This window comes from Pelophylax lessonae (genome assembly GCF_965119305.1).
Source record: "Pelophylax lessonae genome assembly, chromosome: 2".
NCBI classification, from domain to species: Eukaryota; Metazoa; Chordata; class Amphibia; order Anura; family Ranidae; genus Pelophylax; species Pelophylax lessonae.
Window position 1 is genome coordinate 5232979 of NC_138769.1, and position 19954 is coordinate 5252932.

General features: G+C 45.1%; 2 protein-coding genes across 2 annotated transcripts in view; both read right to left on the reverse strand.

Annotated features, from left to right (window-relative positions):
- LOC309547906 (uncharacterized protein) overlaps positions 1-19954 on the reverse strand; it is a gene marked incomplete at its 3' end in the record, with an annotated part of 2014734 nt that overhangs the window by 1958014 nt on the left and 36766 nt on the right. The window contains exon 3 of the mRNA XM_082247906.1: positions 3550-3882. The remainder of the gene's footprint in view (positions 1-3549; positions 3883-19954) is intronic.
- The window catches only part of LOC309545806 (uncharacterized protein), a 286221-nt gene that overhangs the window by 145770 nt on the left and 120497 nt on the right, over positions 1-19954 (reverse strand). The gene's annotated exons all lie outside the window — the stretch shown is intronic.

Below are 19954 nucleotides of genomic sequence, written 5' to 3' on the forward strand. Positions count from 1 at the left end.
CCCTATTGGTTCCTTGGAGGTCTTCCTCTGTATTCCCTGGGAAAAAAACTGGGGTTGCTGGTATGTTCTCTGTCTCTGTGGGGGTGATGTATCCCTATTCGGCAGAGGCGAGAATCTATTACAGTCCCTTGGTGTTCTGGGGTCCTTGGTGCGTAATCTTGATATCTCTCTGGACTTCTTTGTTGTGTCTGTTCCCTGCCATTACCACTCTATATGTTCCTTGGGGATCTGTTTGGGTTCCTAGTTACTACTGTCCATCCATCTTCCTGGTTCTCTCTTTCCATAGAAGTTTCTCTTGATTCTCCATTAATGGAAATATCCGCTGGGTGTTCGCCCATGTAGTCATCCTCTGCTTGCCATTTATATACTTGACAATTGGTATAGTCTAACACGTCTCTTCTTTATTTCTTTTGTTTTTTTTTATTTGTATATCTTTATCATACTTTTGTGTTTTGGTTTTTAAATCGTTCTCTTTGTCTTTGTATTCTCTACTATCACCAAATGGTACTAATTGATCCTTTATCTGTGTAATTAATGATTCCAGAAGGAAGAACGGATCACCTTTATATATATATATGTATCTTCTTAGATCTCTAGCACTGAATACTGCCATTTGGCTTATACACATTATTGGACTCAGCATTCAGATTGTGGATATATTGTACCTGGCACTCTATATTATTTATTTTAGGTTATATTTTTTCATCTTCATCTATACTATATAGGAGTGCACACCAAGATATAACACACCCTCTAGTGGTGATTATATAGTACCACTATCTCTTTCAATTATTAGATATTTACACCATCTCCTGTAGTATGTGTGCAGTCTCTGACCATCTCCTGTAATATATCTGCAGTGTTTGACCATCTCCTGTAGTATGTCCGCAGTCTCTGACCATCTCCTGTAGTATGTCTGCAGTCTCTAAACATTTCCTTTTACTATAGCTGCAGTCTTTCACCATCTCTTGTACTATGTTGGCAGTCTCTGACCATCTCCTGTACTATGTCTGCAGTCTCTGACCGTCTCCTGTACTATGTCTGCAGTCTCTGGCCATCTTGTGTATGTCTGCAGTCTCTGACTGTCTCCTGTAGTATGTCTGCAGTCTCTGACCATCTCCTGTAGTATGTCTGCAGTTTCTGACCATCTCCTGTACTATGTCTGCAGTCTCTGACCATCAACTGTAGTACGTCTGCAGTCTCTGACCATCTCCTGTACTATGTTGGCAGTTTCTGACCGTCTCCTGAGGTATGCCTGCAGTCTCTGACCATCTCCTCTAGTATGGATGCAGTCTCTGACCATCTCCTGTAGTATGTCTGCAGTCTCTGACCATATCCTCCTGTACCATATCTGCAGTCTCTGACCATCTCCTGTACTATATCTGCAGTCTCCAACCCAGGGGAGGGTTGGGCCAGGGGGGCCGCTCTGATGCCCCATAAAAAGGCTGCACCGCTTCTGCAACAGACAAGTCTAAAGGATTCCTATTGAAGAGAGGTAAAAAGACTCCGCCACTGACCTACTGAGTGCGGGATGAAGATAAGTACCCGGCATATGCTTCCAAATGGGAAAGGGACCTACACCTCTCCTTGGAAGACTCTGACTGGATCCAAATTTGGCAAGCCACTAAATCGGCTTCCCCAAATATTGTAGCCTTGGAGACAAATTACAAAGTCCTTACCAGATGGTACTTGGTTCCAGCCAGAGTCTCCAAGTATGTGCCACAATACTCACCTCGTTGCTTTCGTGGTTGCGAGTCTCTAGGTACCCATGCACACATTTGGTGGGAATGCCCCACGGTCCGTACCTTTTGGTCCGAAGTGTATCGGGTTTTATCTACAATCTTCCACACACCCCTTACCCCCGATCCTGCTTCTGCGCTCCTGAACCGCAAGCCACCTGACCTCACACATCGCCAATTTAAACTTTTCCTGTATGTCACCACAGCTGCCAAACAGAAGATAAGTACAGAGGACAGCACCCACCATGGATTGTGTAAACTGTGTCTGAGCAGTGGCCGGTTCCATGCCCTACCGGAGACTCTCCTCCCCCGGCCAGCCTCAACTAAGCTTTCCCAGCTCCCCCAATCAGCCTCCTCTGGCCAGTTTAGGAACCTGGATTTGGTCGGTGAGTAGAGAGTACCTGGAGCGGAGCTTCAGCCTGGAATGTGGTTCAGGAGGAGGCCGTGAAGAGGAAGAGTGGGAGGGGGGCCGAGTCGCTGCACCATGGGCCTCCAGTTTGTACTTGCCCGCTGGGCTGAAAGTTGCCAGTCGGCCCCTGTTCTGACCGTCTGCTGTAGTATGTCTGCAGTCTATGATCATCTCCTGTACCATATCTGCAGTCTCTGACTGTCTCCTGTAGTATGCCTGCAGTCTCTGACCATCTCCTGTACTATATCTGCAGTCTCTGATGCATAAAAGAAAGGAAAAGGAGGCGCAAACACCTAGTGCATTACCCGTGGTACTGTTTAAAATGATTTAATAAAATGCTGAATGCATACTCACAAACATGAAGAATTAAAATCGTACTGCAAATTCCCGTCACCCATGTGTTGGACCATGTCCTGGAAACTCCGTTTGGAGTTCCCTGCCTGAGGAGAGCAGCACGCCAGTCTTCCCCTTCGGAGTGAGCGCTTGGCTGATTATTTGTTTGGAATCTGCAGTCTCTGACCCAGGGGAGGATTGGGCCGGGGGGCAGGGAGGCAATTGCCCCCCGGGCTGCTCTGATGCCCAATTAAAAGGCTGCACCGCTTCTGTGACAGACACGAGTATATGAGATAAAGAGAGTGCAGACCTCCCCCCCCCCCCACAGCATGGATGGTGTAAACTGTGTCTGAGCAGAGGCTGGTTCCATGCCCTACTGGAGACTCTCCTCCCCCGGCCAGCCCCGACCAAGCTTCCCAGCTCCCCCCAATCAGCCTCCGCTGGCCATTTCAGGAACCCAGATTCGGTCAGTGAGTCAAAAGTACCTGGAGTGGAGCTTCAGCCTAGAATGGGGGTCAGGAGGAGGCTGGGAAGAGGGAGAGTGGGAGGGGGGACCAAGTAACTTCACCATGGGCCTCTGGTTTGTACTTGCCTTCTGGGCTGAAAGTTGCCAGTCAGCCCCTGCTCTGACTGTCTCCTGTAGTATCTCTGCAGTCTCTGATCATCTCCTGTACTATGTCTGCAGTCTCTGACCATCTCCTGTACTATGTCCACAGTCTCTGACCGTCACCTGTACTATAAATGCAGTCTCTGACCATCTCCTGTAGTATATCTGCAGTCTCTGACCATCTCTGGTACTATGTCTGCAGTCTCTGCCTGTCTTCTGTAGTATATCTGCAGTCTTTGACCATCTCCTGTAGTATGTCTGCACAGTTTATGTCACACCACCTTCAGGAGGGCTGAGCACTGCAGATGTGAACCCACAGGTAATGGTGGGGGTGGGGCAGTAAGCAGAGGACATTGTACATACGTCTCTCCCAGATCTTCTACTATATAATGTATGGATATAAAGACACAGAGCGGGGAGGACACTGCTAGGACTGGAGGTGGGGATTGGATGGGACTTACCTTCTACATGGACGCTGTAATCATCTCTCTGTATAATGTATCCAGCAGAGTTGTATATAATCACACGGTATCTCCCATCATTGTACAGAGCCACATTGTATATGATCAGACTTCCATTCTCTGATATCCTTGTATTGGGGAAATATCTGACATCAGACAGATCACATTTCCTATGTTCAGCTATTCTTTCCCAATATCCAGGAGATTTCTGATAGTACCAGGAAATCCGCCCACATCTCCATTTATCTGTACTGCGGAGGGTGAGATGGCGTCTGATGGGGATGAGAAGGTCAGATCCCAGCCGGGTGAATATTTCCTCCTGAACATCATTTCCTGCACAGACAGAATACAGATTCCAGTGAGGTCACAGTGTACACTCCCCTCCCCCCTCATATAACACACATTGATGGAGAACCATCTGGAATCCCATGAGACTAATGAATAAAAAATCCAACCCTCTCCAAGATGTCCATGTGACAAACGTGGGTCAGACCTCTGTCACCTTCACCAACTTGTGACCAATGACAGGTCCTCCTCACACCGCGCTGTCACTGATACCCAACAACGCCGCCCTCAGCCTCACCCGGCACAAAGATTTTCCAGCTTGCGGGACACAATCTAAGTGGCAGCAGACTGAGAGCGATTGTCGCTGGGATTGGAGAACTAAGCAATCAACTCTTTAAACTTCCACCAACTATCTTTGAATGCCAATATGTTTCAGTCTAAACCACTTGCTGAGTGCCCACAGTATACAGTATATACTCATTACTTTGACATTTAATACCGGCGTTATGGGAGCAGCTAGTTGCTAAAATCCTGGATCATTTTTTTCTGTGTGCGATTCTGCATCTAATAAAAGTGATCCCAGCAGCAGATTTCCCACAGGATCACATTTAGAGGTGGTGGGAGTGTGCTGTTACACATGTGAGAATTTATACAGTTAATTTTCATAAGCCATTGTTATTTGACTTCTATATATTTGGTCATTATACTGCCATCTTGTGGTTATTTTGGTTGTTGCACTTGCCTTTTCCTTCTGTGTTCCTTCCTGTCCCCTCCCTTTTATGATGTATTTCCTGTTCCTGCTTCTTCATGCTTGGATAAGTCGTGGCCACATCTGTCTAGGCCTTCATACAATCTGCTGGCATCCAGGAACACATTACCATGTTTTGACCTGCAGATACCATCCTTCAATCATCTGCCACATTTGTTGTCTGCTATACCTACTGCTTGCAATAAACATATGTGGATGAATGAAACGGCATCTGGTGAGTTCAGCTATCTGATAATGATTGTCTGCGGTAATTGCATCTGCTTATACAGGCCAGGAATAGGTCTGAGCAAGGGATCAGTCACTATTAGTGATGAGCCGAACACCCCCCGCTCCGGTTCGCACCAGAACACCGCGAACAGAGGAAAAGTTTCTTTGAACAATAAAACCCCATGGAAGTCTATGGGACTCAAACCTCGAAAATCAAACAGCCTCATTTTGAAGACTTAAATGCAAGTTATAGCCCCAAAAAAGTGTATGGGGGTCCGGGTCATGACCTGGGGAATATGTAGCAATGAAAAAAAAGTTTTTATAGTGAAACTATAAAAATGAAAAAATCCTTCAAATATTGGGTCTGGGGGTCCCCTGGATGTGCCTGTAAAGTAGTGCATCTCTACGATGTATGTAGCCTGCTGCAGCTATACTGACATTTCTAAAGCAAAAAATGTCATATACAAATATACATACAAATTTCAAATCACATGTACTTGTCATACAGGTGCAGAAAAATTGGGCCTTGGTTGTGGGTGGTGCCTGAACACCCCAAACCCTCACAGTTACTCTTGCTGGGTGCAGGGACAGGCCCTGCCATTAGAAATTAGATACAAAATTGAAATTGCATGAACTTGTCATACAGGTGCAGAAAAGTTGGGCCTTGGTTGTTGGTGGTGACTTAACACCGTAACCCCTCGCAATTACTCTTCCTGGGCACAGGAACGGGCCCTGCTGGTAAATATTCCATACTAATTTAAAATTGGCAAAGATCAAGTGTTAAATGTGTTCTTATCAGTGATCTAGTGGGGGCGCTTTGCTGTCATCTGAACTGGCCAAGGTTGGGTGGCGGCTATGCAAACTGGCTGGAGTGATGGGGATCTGGAAGGTTAGTATCGGCAAGAACTGAAACTGAAATTGGGCCTTAGTTGGTGGTGCCTGAACACCGCAACCCCTCACAGTTACTCTTGTTGAGTGCAGGAACGGGACCTGCTGGTAAAAATTCCAAACAAATGTGAAATTGCATGTGCTATACAGGTGCCAAAAATTGGGCCTTTGCTGTTGGTGGTGCCTGAACACCGTAACCAAGCCCTCGCAGATACTCTTTCTGGGTGCAGAAACGGGACCTGTTGGTAAAAATTACATACAAATTTGAAATTGCATGTACTTGTCATACAGGTGCAAAAATATTGGGCTTTTGGTGTTGTTGGTGCCTGATAACCCTAACCCCTCACAGTTAGCAGGGCACAGGGACAGGGCCTGCTGTTAAAAATGACATACGACATTTAAATTGTATGCACCTGTCATACAATTGCAGAAAAATTAGGCCTTGGGGGTTTGTAGTGACCAAAACCAAAAACATTTTTGGAAGCTAGCAGAATAAAGGTAGAGGAATAGGATAGGCAGCATATACAGTCTTCAAGGGATGGCAGACCCCTAGCAAATTCAATCAGTTACATCACCATCAGGGACCTGATAGCTCTTGTTGATCCAGGACTGGTTCATTTTGATAAAAGTCAGCTGGTCAACAGAGTCTGTGGACAGATGCATTCTTTTGTCCATCACAAAACTTCCAGCAGCACTTAACGTTCATTCGGAAAGCATGCTAGAAGCAGGACAGGCCAGTAGCTCCATTGCATATTAAGCAAGTTCTGGCCAGTGGTCCATCCTCAAGACCCAGTAATAGAGATGGAATTGTGGTTCGCAGTGAATTTTTGCTTGTTCGCTGCCCGCCAATTTTGCGAACACATGTCGTTGTTCGCGGCGGCCATATTAGTTTACATTGGGGAGAACTTTGACCCATGACACAGCCGTCAGGTGGAACGGCACAGCCAATTGAAACATTTCAGCACATGGACATGCCCCCTACCTTATAAATAGACCTGAGCTGTCGGCCATTTCACATTCTGCTTTTTGTCTGCATAGGGAAAGGTTGGCTGTACTGTATGCATCAGGGACAGATTACCAGACACAAATAATTCTGTTAAGATCCACAGAAGTCTTTTTCAGGGCAGGTATTTCGGTATAGGTCTACTACAGTCTCTTTTCAGTTTAGGGACAGGTATCCAGTCTGTGCTCCAGGGAGAGAGATCGGCAGTGACATGAATTGCTCTGTTAATGTCCACAAAAGTCTTTTCCAGGGCTGGTATTGGTATAGGTGTGCAGTTTATGTTCAGTTTCGGGACAGGTATCCAGTATGCTCTATGGACAGATCAGAAGTGACACAAATCGCTCTGTTATTGTCCACAAAAGTCATTTAAAGGGCTACAATTTATTTGGTATAGGTGTGCAGTGCACTATATAGGGGTGTAATCCACGGCATAATATACTTTTTAATATAGAAAACATATTATAGTGGATTTCTATTGTGCACTGTGCAGCATTGTGACAGGTGTGGTAACTGAGAATTGCTGCAGCAATACTACAAACGGTGACAAAAGCACTTTTAATGTACTATAACTGGTGTGATAGACCAGTGGCCCCCCAATACCACATATTGAAGTGGGGTGTTATCTGAGTATACTTTTACAAGTGTATTTGTGTCCTGCAACAATATTGCCTCTTTTGCTGTGTTAACTCTGCTACACACAGTGCCAAACTCCCTGGCCAATTTTTTGAACAACTGGTGTGGTAGACCAGTGGCCCCCCAATACCACATATTGAAGTGGGGTGTTATTTAACAGTAAATTTTTCTAAGATTGTATTTTAGTCCTGTAAAAATGTGGCCTCTTTTGCTGTGTTAACTGCGCTACACACAGTGACAACAGTTGCTGCCCAATTATTTGTAGAACTGGTGTGATAAAGCTGTGGCCCACCAATACCACAAATTGAAGTGGGTGTTATTTAACATTATAATTTTCTAAGATTGTATTTTAGTCCTGTAAAAATTTGGCCTCTTTTGCTGTGTTAACTGTGCTACACACAGTGACAACAGTTACTGCCCAATTATTTGTAGAACTGGTGTGATAAACCTGTGGCCCCCCAATACCACAGATTGAAGCGGAGTGTTAACCACTTAAGCCCCGGAAGATTTTACCCCCTTCCTGACCAGGGGGTATTTTGCGATTCGGCACTGCGTGACTTTAACGGACAATTGCGCGGTCGTGCGACACTGTATCTAAACAAATTTGGCGTCCTTTTTTTCCCACAAACAGAGCTTTCTTTTGGTGGTATTTGATCACCTGTGCGATTTTTTGATCATGCGCTATAAACAAAAAAAGAGCGTAAATTTTGCAAAAATAGCAATATTTTTCACATTTTTTTATATGAAATTCCCCCCCAAAAAAATGTAAAAATCAAAATTTTTTAACATTTTCGGCCAATTTGTTTTATGCTACCTATGTTTGGTAAAAAATAATCGCAAAAAGCGTATTTTGATTGGTTTGCGCAAAAGTTATTGCGTTTACTAACAAAGGGAAAGATTTTTGTCATTTTTGTTGTTTTTTTTTTTAACGCGTAATGGCGGCGATCTGCGATTTTTTTTTTTTTTTTTGCGGTACTGCGACATTGCGGCGGACAGATCGGACCCTTGACTGACATTTTTGACACTTTTGGGGTTACCAGTGACATTTCTACAGTAATCAGTGCTATACATATGCACTGTTACTGTAAAAATACACTGGCAGTGAAGGGGTTAACTTTTTTTGAAAAGGAGGGGCTATGTGTGTCCCTAGGGGGCGTGCTTTCTACTGTGATTGGCTGTGGCTTCAGATGTATGAACAGTGATCAACGGTTCTACATAGTAGAACCGTATGATCATCCTTCATACACAGGGGAGAATGACAGGCAGCTTGTTTACACAAGCCGCCTGACTTTCTCCCTCTCCCCCGACGATCGCAGAGTGACCGGTGGACATCGAGTCCGCCGGTCACATGCGCGGGGGGTCCGTGACCGCGCGGGAGTGGGAGCGCGCCTCCGGCGGCGCGCGCTCACTCCCTAAACCCTCACAAGCTAGCGACGTAGACCTACGTCGCTTTGCCTGTGAGGGGCTGACTGCCGACGTAGATCTGCGTTAGGCAGTCGGCAAGTGGTTAAATACCTTTTTCCAGATATACTGCGATTCTCTGGAGACTTTTGTCACAGGGTAATTTAAAAACATGACAGGCAGAGGAAGAGGCAGTCACTTACGCAGGGGGGTAGGGCAGGAGCAGTAGGCCGGAGCCAAAATGTGAAGTTTCAGAATGTGCGTTTGATTACGTCAAAGGAGGCACCAGACTTGGTTGAGTGGCTCAATCAGCCTTCCACTTTTGCAGCCTCCTCCTCCTCTCTATCTGCACCCTCTTCACTCTTTGCTGTGTGCACCCCCAAAGACACCACCACAAACACCAACACCACCACCAACACATATAAAATAATAGGTGCAGCGCTAGAGAACAAGCTTATAAAAGTTCCAAAAAATCTTAATCCTATTCGGTTTAAATCAGCAAATGTCTGTGATTCCAAGATGGTATTGCTGGGTTAAACATATCACCACCACCAGATGTCACCAAACACACTGACCCTTACCGTCAGGCTGATAAGACTGCACCAGATAAATAATCTCCACGCTGGTTCATCCAAACTTAATTACAGATCTCCATAAGCTCTCAGGAACATGAATGACAAATGAGTCACAGATCCTCAAGATCCTCATATGGCCCCAAAAATAGTGAAAAGGCTCATAGTGCAGTAAGTTAAATTAAAGCAGTGCTTTATTAAATCATAAAATACACTCACATTCTATCAGGATGGCTTCAGCGTATAAACAGTGTGGGTTATTTCCTTCCAAGAAGATGGCCGCTGCGTCCTCTGGCGCGATGACGTCACATGCTTCGTAGCCCGCGCGTTTTCATTGCGCCAGAGGACGCAGCGGCCATCTTCTTGGAAGGAAATAACCCACACTGTTTATACGCTGAAGCCATCCTGATAGAATGTGAGTGTATTTTTATGATTTAATAAAGCACTACTTTAACTTACTGCACTATGAGCCTTTTCACTATTTTTGGGGCCATATGAGGATCTTGAGGATCTGTGACTCATCTGTCATTCATGTTCCTGAGAGCTTATGGAGATCTGTGGTTAAGTTTGGATGAACCAGCGTGGAGATTATTTATCTGGTGCAGTCTTATCAGCCTGATGGTAAGGGTCAGTGTGTTTGGTGACATCTGGTGGTGGCGATATGTTTAACCCAGCAATACCATCATGGAATCACAGACATTTGCTGATTTAAACCGAATAGGACTACACACAGATTTTTTGGAACTTTTATACGCTTGTTCTCTAGCGCTGCACCTATTATTTTATATATTGTGTATTTTTATATCCTAACATATGTGCAGCTGCTGTTGTCTTAGTTTTTTAAATATCTTTTTTATTCGCTTTTATTGAATTGATTGTCCTCTTTCTTGTTTTATACCACCACCACATAACCTCCGCTTGAGTCCCTGGAATTATTTTCCGATCCATCACAAGACATTTGCGATGCGCAGCCATTCTTGGCATTGGATCAGTAAAAGGAGGTAGCAACAGCCACCACTCAGCAGTCTGACGACAGTACCCAGATCAGCCCAAGGAGGTTGGTCCCCGCTGTTGCTACCTACTCCAAGATCTCGAATGTTAGTGGTGGGGAAGGGGACATGGATGATGACGTGTCTATTGACGTCACGTGGGTGGCCACAAGAGAGGAAGAGGAGGGGAGTTCAGAGGGAAAGACAGACTAATGCCCCATACACACGTGCAGATTATCTGCAGACTTACCAAAACCATATAATATGAGGTCAAACCTAAACACTTTCAATTTGTATGCAATCCGGCAGGCCCTTGCACTACATAGAAAAGGTAAGTCGGCAGACAAAAGTCTGCAGATAATCTGCACGTGTGTACGGGGCATAACAGATAGGGAGGAGAGGCAGGCGGAACTTGAATTGCACAAGAGGTACAAAGCAGACTGCAAATGTATCAAGAGCGAGCTATCAACCATGTACAGTCACATCTAGCGCTCCCAGGACGCCGGCACATGGCTCCGCAGTGTGGGCTTTTTTCAATGTGTCTGTTGCTGACAACAATGTTGCTATCTGCAGCCTTTGCAGTCAACTCATAAGTCGCGGTAAGCCCAACACTCACCTAGGGACAACCACCTTAAGAAGGCACCTGAACTCCCATCACTGAGCCCAGTGGGAGCAACACCCTCAGAACCCAAATGTGTCCCAAATGTTGGAGCGGAAAAAAATTATGATGCCGGATAACCCTCTTGCCCAACGTTTGACTGCTGGCTTGTCGGAACTGATAGCCCGCCAACTACTGCCATATCAACTGGTGGACTCGGAGGCCTTTCGTAAATTTGTGGCCATTGGAACACCACAATGGAAGGTAGCAGGCAGGAAATATTTCTTGCAGAAGGGCATTCAAGAGCTGTATGGCCATGTTCAGCGGCAAGTGAATATATCTCTGGCACACAGTGTTGGTGCCAAGATACATCTGACCACAGACACATGGTCTAGCAAACACGGGCAGGGAAGGTATATCACTTTTACTGCCCACTGGGTGAACATTCTGACGGCCGTCAAGCATGTAACCCGTGGCACCTGTGTAGATTTGGTTGTACCACCTCGGATTGCATGCAGGCCTGAATCTTCTTCTCCTCCTCCTCCTCCTCCATCCTCCCTCTCCTCCTCGGCTGACTCCTCCTTTTCCACTGCTACCGTCTTTTCCGCTGCGCCGCCCAAGATCCCAAGAACCTATTCCACATGCCAGGTGAGATGTTGCCATGCTGTGCTGCGTCTGTTGTGCCTGGAAGCCAAAAGCCACACTGGTCCTGCACTCCTTTCAGCTTTGCATTCACAGGCAGATCAGTGGCTGACACCGCTCAATTTGACAGTTGGTAAAGTGGTGTGCGACAATGGTGCCAATCTGATGAGCGCGCTGAAACAGGGCAAAATAACACACTTGCCATTCATGGCCCAGGTCCTGAACTTGGTCGTGCAGCGATTCCTTGCCAAATACCCTGGGGTCCAGGACGTCTTGCGGCAGGCCAGGAAAATCTCGGGCCATTTTAGAAGATCTTACACAGCCATGGCTCGCCCTGCTGACATTCAGCGGCGACACAACCTGCCCGTCAGGCGTCTTATTTGTGACTGCCCGACGCGATGGAACTCAACTTTGCATATGCTTGATAGGCTGCTCCAACAGAAACGTGCAGTTAACGACCACCTGTACGAACTGTGCGGCAGGACAGGTTCTGGGGAGCTTGGGTTTTTTTCACCTCGCCAGTGGCTGCTCATGCAGCCACTTCTGCGGCCATTCGATGAGATCACCAAACTGGTCAGTCATGGTCAGGGCGCCATCAGTGACATCATACCTTACACCTTCTTTCTGGAGCGTGCATTGCATCGTGCCATTGATCAAGCCATCGAGGAGCAGGAAGATGAGGAAGTCACAATGTTGGATGAATTCCCAGGGGGTGCTACTCCATCTGAGACAAGTCAACAACAGGAGTCTGAAGAGGAGTCAGAGGAGGATGGTGCCGGGGGGGATGAGGAGGAGCAAGAAGAGCATGCTTTAAACCTTTATGGGATCCCTGGTGTTGTCCTTGGATGGGGGAGGAGAACGAGGACGACATTATCCTGGATGATGAGCTGGAAGCAGGCCACTATACCGCTTCCAGTTTAGTGGGAATAGGGGCCTTCATGCTCCAGTGTTTTAAGGGGGACCCCCGTATAAAAAGCATAAAGGCCAAGGACCAGTACTGGGTGGCAACGTACTTAGACCCCCGGTACAAAACAAAAAATGGGTTACCACAATCACAGAGGGCGGTCAGAATGCAGCACTTCAGGCCTTGCTGCGAGAAATGCTGCATTCTGCTTTTGCGTGCGCTGGCAGAGGATTTTCCAGTCACAGAGAGACAGTTGCGGTTAGCAATCCAACAGCGCCTGCAAGAAGAGGGCGGTTTGAAAATGTTTTGGTCACTTCAGATATGAGATCCTTCTTTCAGCCGAACCATCGACAGCTGTACTCTGGATCCAGCATCAGGGAACGCCTAGACCGACAGATGTCCGACTACATTGGGTTAATGGCCGATGTGGACGCTCTGGACTACTGGGTGGGCAGGCTTGACCTCTGGCCAGAGCTTGAACAATTTGCAATGGAACTGTTGGCTTGCCCCCCGTCCAGTATCCTGTCCGAAAGGACGTTCAGCGCAGCAGGGGGGATCGTGACCGATAAGCGCACTCGCCTAGCTCATGACAGTGTAGACTACCTCACATTTATAAGAATGAATGAGGCATGGATCTCTGAGGAATTCAACACATGTGACCAGTAGACCATGTTTCATTGAAATTCCTCATGACAGGCCACAAATATCCGCCAGACCGCCATCCACCCACAGAAATTCCTGGTCCTGGGCTTCACTAAATACAGCGGCATAAAAGGCAGAATGCCAAATTTTGGGGGCCTTTCTTGGCCGACAATTATTTTTTCTGTGAATGCCTAATGAACCTTCAGCTACAGAATACTACATTCTTAGCTGTCAGGTAAACCCATGTGGGCTAATGTTTGGGGCCTATAGAGGCCGACACGGGTTACTTCTGTATCCTGTGAATGCCTAATGTACCTTCAGCCACAGAATACTACGTTCTTAGCTGTCAGGTAAACGCATGGTGGCAAATTTTTGGGGCCTTTAGTGGCCAACACTTACTTCTGTATCCTGTGAATGCCTAATGAACCTTCAGCCACAGAATACTATGTTCTTAGCTGTCAGGTAAACGCATGTGGGCTAATTTTTGGGGCCTATAGTGGCCGACACTTCTGTATCCTGTGAATGCCTAATGTACCTTCAGCCACAGAATACAACGTTCTTAGCTGTCAGGTAAATGCATGTGGGCTAATTTTTGAGGCCTATAGTGGCCGACACTTACTTCTTTATCCTGTGAATTTTTCAGACTGGAATTGAAAATCAATGGGTCTGTAAAGGCTCCGCAAATTTTGGAATGGATGCGGACCAATTTTACAGATGTCTGAATGGACTCTATATGTATTTGACATGTATTTACCGGCTGCTGGCAGTTCTGGCTGATTTAGGGAAAAAAAAAATTGCGGCTGACGTTCGCGAACCGCCCCGGACGATGTTTGTCCATCACTACCCATTAACCCAGTGGATGCGCAGCTGGAAAGGTCTCCAAGTCTGGTCTTGCGCCTAGATAATCATGTACCATATGATGGAGACGCTGCCGATGGTTGCTTAAACCTAACAGCCCTGGGTGCTCCTGAGGACAAAAGAACTGTTTAAAGGCATCGGTCAGCCGGCCGCCTTCTCCACTGCTCCTTCTTTGGCTAAACGATGCCTCAGAAACACATCCAGAGAATGTTGACCTCCCAGTGTCTGGAAAGGCGGTACACAAATTTTTTTTCAAGGCCTCCTCAAGATGTTTCATCCTCTGCTCCCTCTGCGAAGGCAGGATGAGCTCTGCAACTTTACCCTTGTAACGTGGATCAAGAAGGGTTGCCAACCAGTAATTATCCCTCTCCTTGATAGCACGAATCCTCGGGTCCTTTGGCAGGCTTTGCAGAATCAGGGAGCCCATGCAATGTAAGTTGGAGGAGGCATGAGCTTCTTTTTTTTAATTAACTCTTTTATTAATTTTATCAACATACTTATATAATCTCACAACAAAAAAAAAAACAAAATACATATTACATAAATACCCCAGTCATATACATTCCGTGAAGTGAAATAAGGCAAGACACTATATATTGCAATCATACTTAATAGTGAAAATGTGAAAAAAGTGAAAAAGAAGACAAAAAAAAAAAAGGTGATATAGGGGAAAGTGCAACCCACCTTTCCCTTGTCATTTAATCACTGTGTCAACATATCACTCAAAGAAAAAAAAAAACGACATCACATCCAGTGTTTTTCGGAGGGGGTCTAAATGGGGGGGGGGGGGGTCTAAATGGATATCATATCAAAAAAAAAAAATCTGTCACAAAAATCCCTAGTAAATCAATTCAAATTAAACTACATCATGAAATATGTGCCGTTCTAAAATATAACATGTTATGTTCAGTACACTCCATAGCATCATCGTGAGGGCCTGGGATTATCAGTGGGCAACTGTTAACCAAACTGGGCCCCTCGGTCCCTCTCCAGGATCATTTTCCATGGAGAACACTCACCATCAGAAGACCATTGTCATTCAAAGATAAACTAATTCCCAAGCTCTGTAACATCACCATGTCGTAAATACATAGTTACATAGTAGGTGAGGTTGAATAAAGACAATAGTCCATCTAGTTCAACCTGTGTAGGTGTGTGTGGCTGTAATCATCTCACATACCCCTGGATGTTCTGATCCTTGAGATGTAAGTCTAAGAGTCTTTTGAAAGCCACCATACTACCCGCAGAAACCACCTCTTGTGGTAGAGAATTCCACAATCTTGTTTCCCTAACAGTAAAGAACCCCCCGCGTTGCCTGAGGTTAAAACGCTTCTCCTCTAATCGCATTGTATGCCCTCGAGTCCTCATGCAATCACCTTGCCTTTCTATGGTTTTTGCCCCTGATGTAACCTGTTATACTAAACTCTGTAGCATTGCCATATCGTATATACTTTATCACCTTGCCTTTCTATGGTTTTTACCCCTGATTTACCCTATTATACATAACATTTTGAAGGCCTATACCATTTTTCCTTGTTACCCATGTACTTATCGGGCCCCCAATTAACAGAATTAAACACCTCACCCCAACTTTCAGACTCCGCTAAAGAGGGGGTCAGTACCCAAAAAATTAACCCAAGGCCTCCATCGTTCCCTGACCACCTCTTCCGTGTTACTCAATGCGGCAGTAAGCACTTCCATTTTGTGTATCTCATTTACTTTTGAGATCCATAAGCTATCTGGTGCTGGAACAGTTTGTTTCCAAAAAACAGGTACACATGCCTTGGCCGCATTGAGAAGACGGAGGGTAGGGCTGGGCGATTTTGCCTAAAAAAAAAATCTTCGATTTTTAAAGAAAAATTCGAGTTTCGATTCGATTTTCGATTTTTTTTTTTCCAATGCACTTAAAAAATGACTGCAGAGTCTGGAGGGAGGACTGAGGAGAAGGAGAAGCGCTGTATATGTGTGTCTGACTCTGTTTGGATCAGTTGCCCATAGAGAAGATGACGGAACATCCGTACCCTGATCTCCTCTATGGTGAGAGGCTGGCAGTGACAAGGATTTCATCACTTCTGATTTTGGTGCCACCATTTCCTGGCTGCTACAAACACAATCAGTGTTTCACCAGATGAATTGCAGGGGAGATGTTAGGGGTCTGATGTCTCAATAAAGAGTACCTGTCATTGCCCAAGCTATCCTAAGGGATGTGTTTCTTCCCTTGTCATAGTAATAAAGTTAAATAAAAAAAAAAAAGTAATTAAAATATGTAAAATAAAATAAAGAAAGAAATAACAGCCTATTAGTACATATATGAGGTAATTGTATCGTCACAATGCTCCCTGTGCCTCCCATACATTCCTCTCTTGGTACACTGACACATGTATCCTGACACTCCTGTATAGAACTCACCCAGGCTGACCAGCACAACCACAAGGGCCACGATCACAGAGATCACGGTGGGGTCTTGTCTCTAGATTTCCATTCTGATGGATTCCATATCCAACGACCACTGAGGACCGCCGTCATCCTGAACCATTGCGATACCAGTTCACCAGGAGTAGCGCATGCGCAGTACAACAGACATCGCAACCCACATGTTCCTCGCCTCTCAGCTACATGTCACTTCACGCCAACCAATGAGCCGAGCGCTTCCGGGATCCGCACAGCACGCTAAAAGCCCACGGCATGTACAGACGCACCGCCCGCCCCGCAGCTGACGTCACATCCAGGCGCGGCGGTGGTCCGAGGCAGAAAAAAAGTATTGTAGAAAAAAACTCGAGTTTAAAAAAAAAAAATCGTTCCAAACTAAAAAATCGATAAATCGATTAAATCGATTTATCGCCCAGCCCTAACGGAGGGTCAAAGACTTCCTATAATTCTTAATTGACATTTGAGTCACATGTAATAGGCACAATGCTGGATTATGCTGTACATCTACATTAGTTAATAATTTAATTACTAAGGCCACTTTTTGCCAGAAGGGCTGTAGAAGCGCACATTCACAAAAAATGTGTATCATAGTTCCCTCAGCCAGTCCACAGTGCCAACATGTCCCCGCCTGGGTCGCATCTATTCTTTTCAGCACTGAGGGGACCCTTTACCATCTAACAAGAATCTTGTATCCCAGTTCCTGTATTTTACTTTCCATCGACGACCTATGTACTAGGTTCAAAATTGTATTAATTTGTTCCTCAGACAAACTAATATTTAGCTCCTGTTCCCATCTTCGAAGAAACCGTAACGGCTGGGCTTCCATCTCCTCTATTAACATTACGTAAAACGTTGATATCAAATGTTTAGGAGATTCACCTGATAAAAATATTTTTTCTAATGGGGTCAAATCCTTCTGAGTATATCCTTTTCGCTGAAATGCCCAAATAAAATGGCCCAACTGATAGGCACTTAGGTGGTCTAGTGAGCCACCCGACCACTCCCTGATTTCCTCAAATGAAGGTGGACGCTCCCGTTGCCATACATCGAGTAGGCGAACTTTACCCTGTTGTGCTAAATTTCGTATTTTGGCATTGGTACAACCTGGGGGAAATTCAGGGTTACCCAGTATGGGTGTCATCGGAGACAGGGAAGGCGCGACCTTTGAATGAGCTTGAATTCTTTTGGTTACTCTTAGGGTTGCCCCTATTGTTGGATGTACTAAAATATTATCTTTAGGAGAAAAGACTGACCAAGGAGCCGGCGGGGTCAGCTGGCCAGATTCCCCAATCTCCAACTCTACCCACCTTTTAGTGCCCTGGTTGCCCTGCCAGTCCACTACTCTTGCCATGTGGATCGCCATATAGTACCTGAGGATATCCGGCAGACCTATCCCGCCTCTTGCCTTCGGCAAAAACAAAGTCTGCATTCCAATCCTTGGGGATTTCTTTGCCCAAATAAATGAGCGAAATAGGCTCTTGATTAGCCGAAAAAAATCAGCTGGAACAGAGACCGGGATAGTCTGCATGATATATAAAATCTGGGGAAGCATGTTCATTTTAAGCACGCTACATCTGCCAAACCACGTTAAGGTCAAATTTTGCCAACATCGCAAATCCGTTTTGATTTTACTCACCAATGGGAGGTAGTTTTTTCTATACAGATCCAAAGGGTCAGCCGTAATCTGCACTCCTAAGTATTGCAATGATATATCCCTCCATTGAAATGGGAACGACATTCGTAAAAGCCGTTCTTCTCAATCCGACGTCCAATCATTTACCCGCACAGCAGCTGACGGATTAGAATAAAGGGCCAAAATGTACTGAAGCATTCTAGGCCCCAACCCAATATGTGACAGGGTGGCATGGATAAAGCTCCACGCCACCCTGTCAAAAGCCTTTTCTGCATCCGTTGACAACAAGACCAGTTTACTTCTTGATTTCCGTGCCAAATGGATAAGGTCTATTGCCTGTATCGTGTTGTCCCGTGCCTCTCGTGTTGGCACAAAACCCACCTGGTCAAAATGCACCAGGTGGGGAATGTGTGGCAACAAACGATTGGCTAAGATCTTAGAGAACAATTTAGTATCGTAATTTAACAATGATATGGGACGATAACTGCTACATAATAAGGGATCCTTCCCTTCTTTAGGAATAAGAGCAATATATGCTCTTAAAGAGTCAGGTGGGAACCCTGTATCCTTTCTAACCGCATTAAAATGTTGTAATAAGGGTTTAGTAAGCAGTGTTAATTTTGGCAGAAAATTTCAATTTAGTTTTAGTCTTAGTCTTAGGACTAAAATGGCATTTTAGTTTTAGTCCCATTTTAGTCTTCTGCAAGTGTTTTCGTTTTAGTCGTATTTAGTCGACTAAAACTCCAGTATATTTTAGTCGACTAAAACGCCCTACATTTTAGTCGACTAAAACTCATTTTAGTCATCTATAATCAAATGGGTGTAGTTCAATTGTAATTTGTAATGCATTATTTAAGCATTTCTCTACAATTTCCAAACTCATTATATACTACTGCTGGTCCTGGAGTGAAAAATCTAATATGTTATTATTTATGCTTTGAGCATGCACCAGTGTTCATTTTTGGCAGCAAATTTCGATTTAGTTTTAGTTATAGTCTTTTGACTAAAATGCCATTTTAGTTTTAGTCATATTTTAGTCTTAAGACTAAAATGCCATTTTAGTTTTAGTCGTATTTTAGTCATCTGAATTGTGTTAGTCGACGAAAACGTTTTAGTCGGTTTTAGTCGACGAAATTAACACTGTTAGTAAGGCACTTTTTAAACTTCTGGTAATAGGATAGAGTAGGGATCGGGGTGTGTTGGTTTGGGGCGCTACCACCTTGCACTACACAATGTGTAAAGTAGTGTATGTGGTCCCAAAAAGTGCACTGTGCTCACTTAATATCGGAAAAAAGTGCAAAAGTTGTATATAACGTTTAAAGTGCTGCGTGCTGAATATAATGCTGAAATGTGCAATAAGTGCAAAAAGATGGTACTCTCAACAGTGCGCTTAGCTGAGTGGATTGTTCCATCTTTGTATCAATCATTAAATGCAAAATTTGTGATGACCTTCTGAACACTGTTCAGTGAAAAAAGTGCCAGAGTGCAAATGAGTGAATAAACAATAGATTATAAAGCTTTTTATTGTGACATCCCTTTACAGGGGAACTTACATCCGTGATCGCTATAACAATCTATGTATGATAAATAGTGAGTGAATTGTGCCCATATAGCATGTGCTGGGAGTGAAAGTGCTAATACCGTGGGTAAAGCACTTACCAGAGCCTCTCCCTTACTCCACAGCCAGCCTGGTTGATTGTTTCTCCCCTTTGATGCCTGCAGGGCTCCTTAGATTATGTTCACAGATGTTGTTGCAAAAGCATCTGCAAAAGGGGCCAGCCTGAAGTCATCTAGCAGGACTTCATTTTCTGAGTAACGTTCCACTTTAAGGCTGTCAGCAGATCGGCCTCTACAAACTCGGCAGTGCCTCACAGACGTCCTGCGCGGCGCGGCGCGAAGCTGGACGGACATTAGAGTCACAGCTCCGCCAGAGGGGAGAGGGAAAAACAGG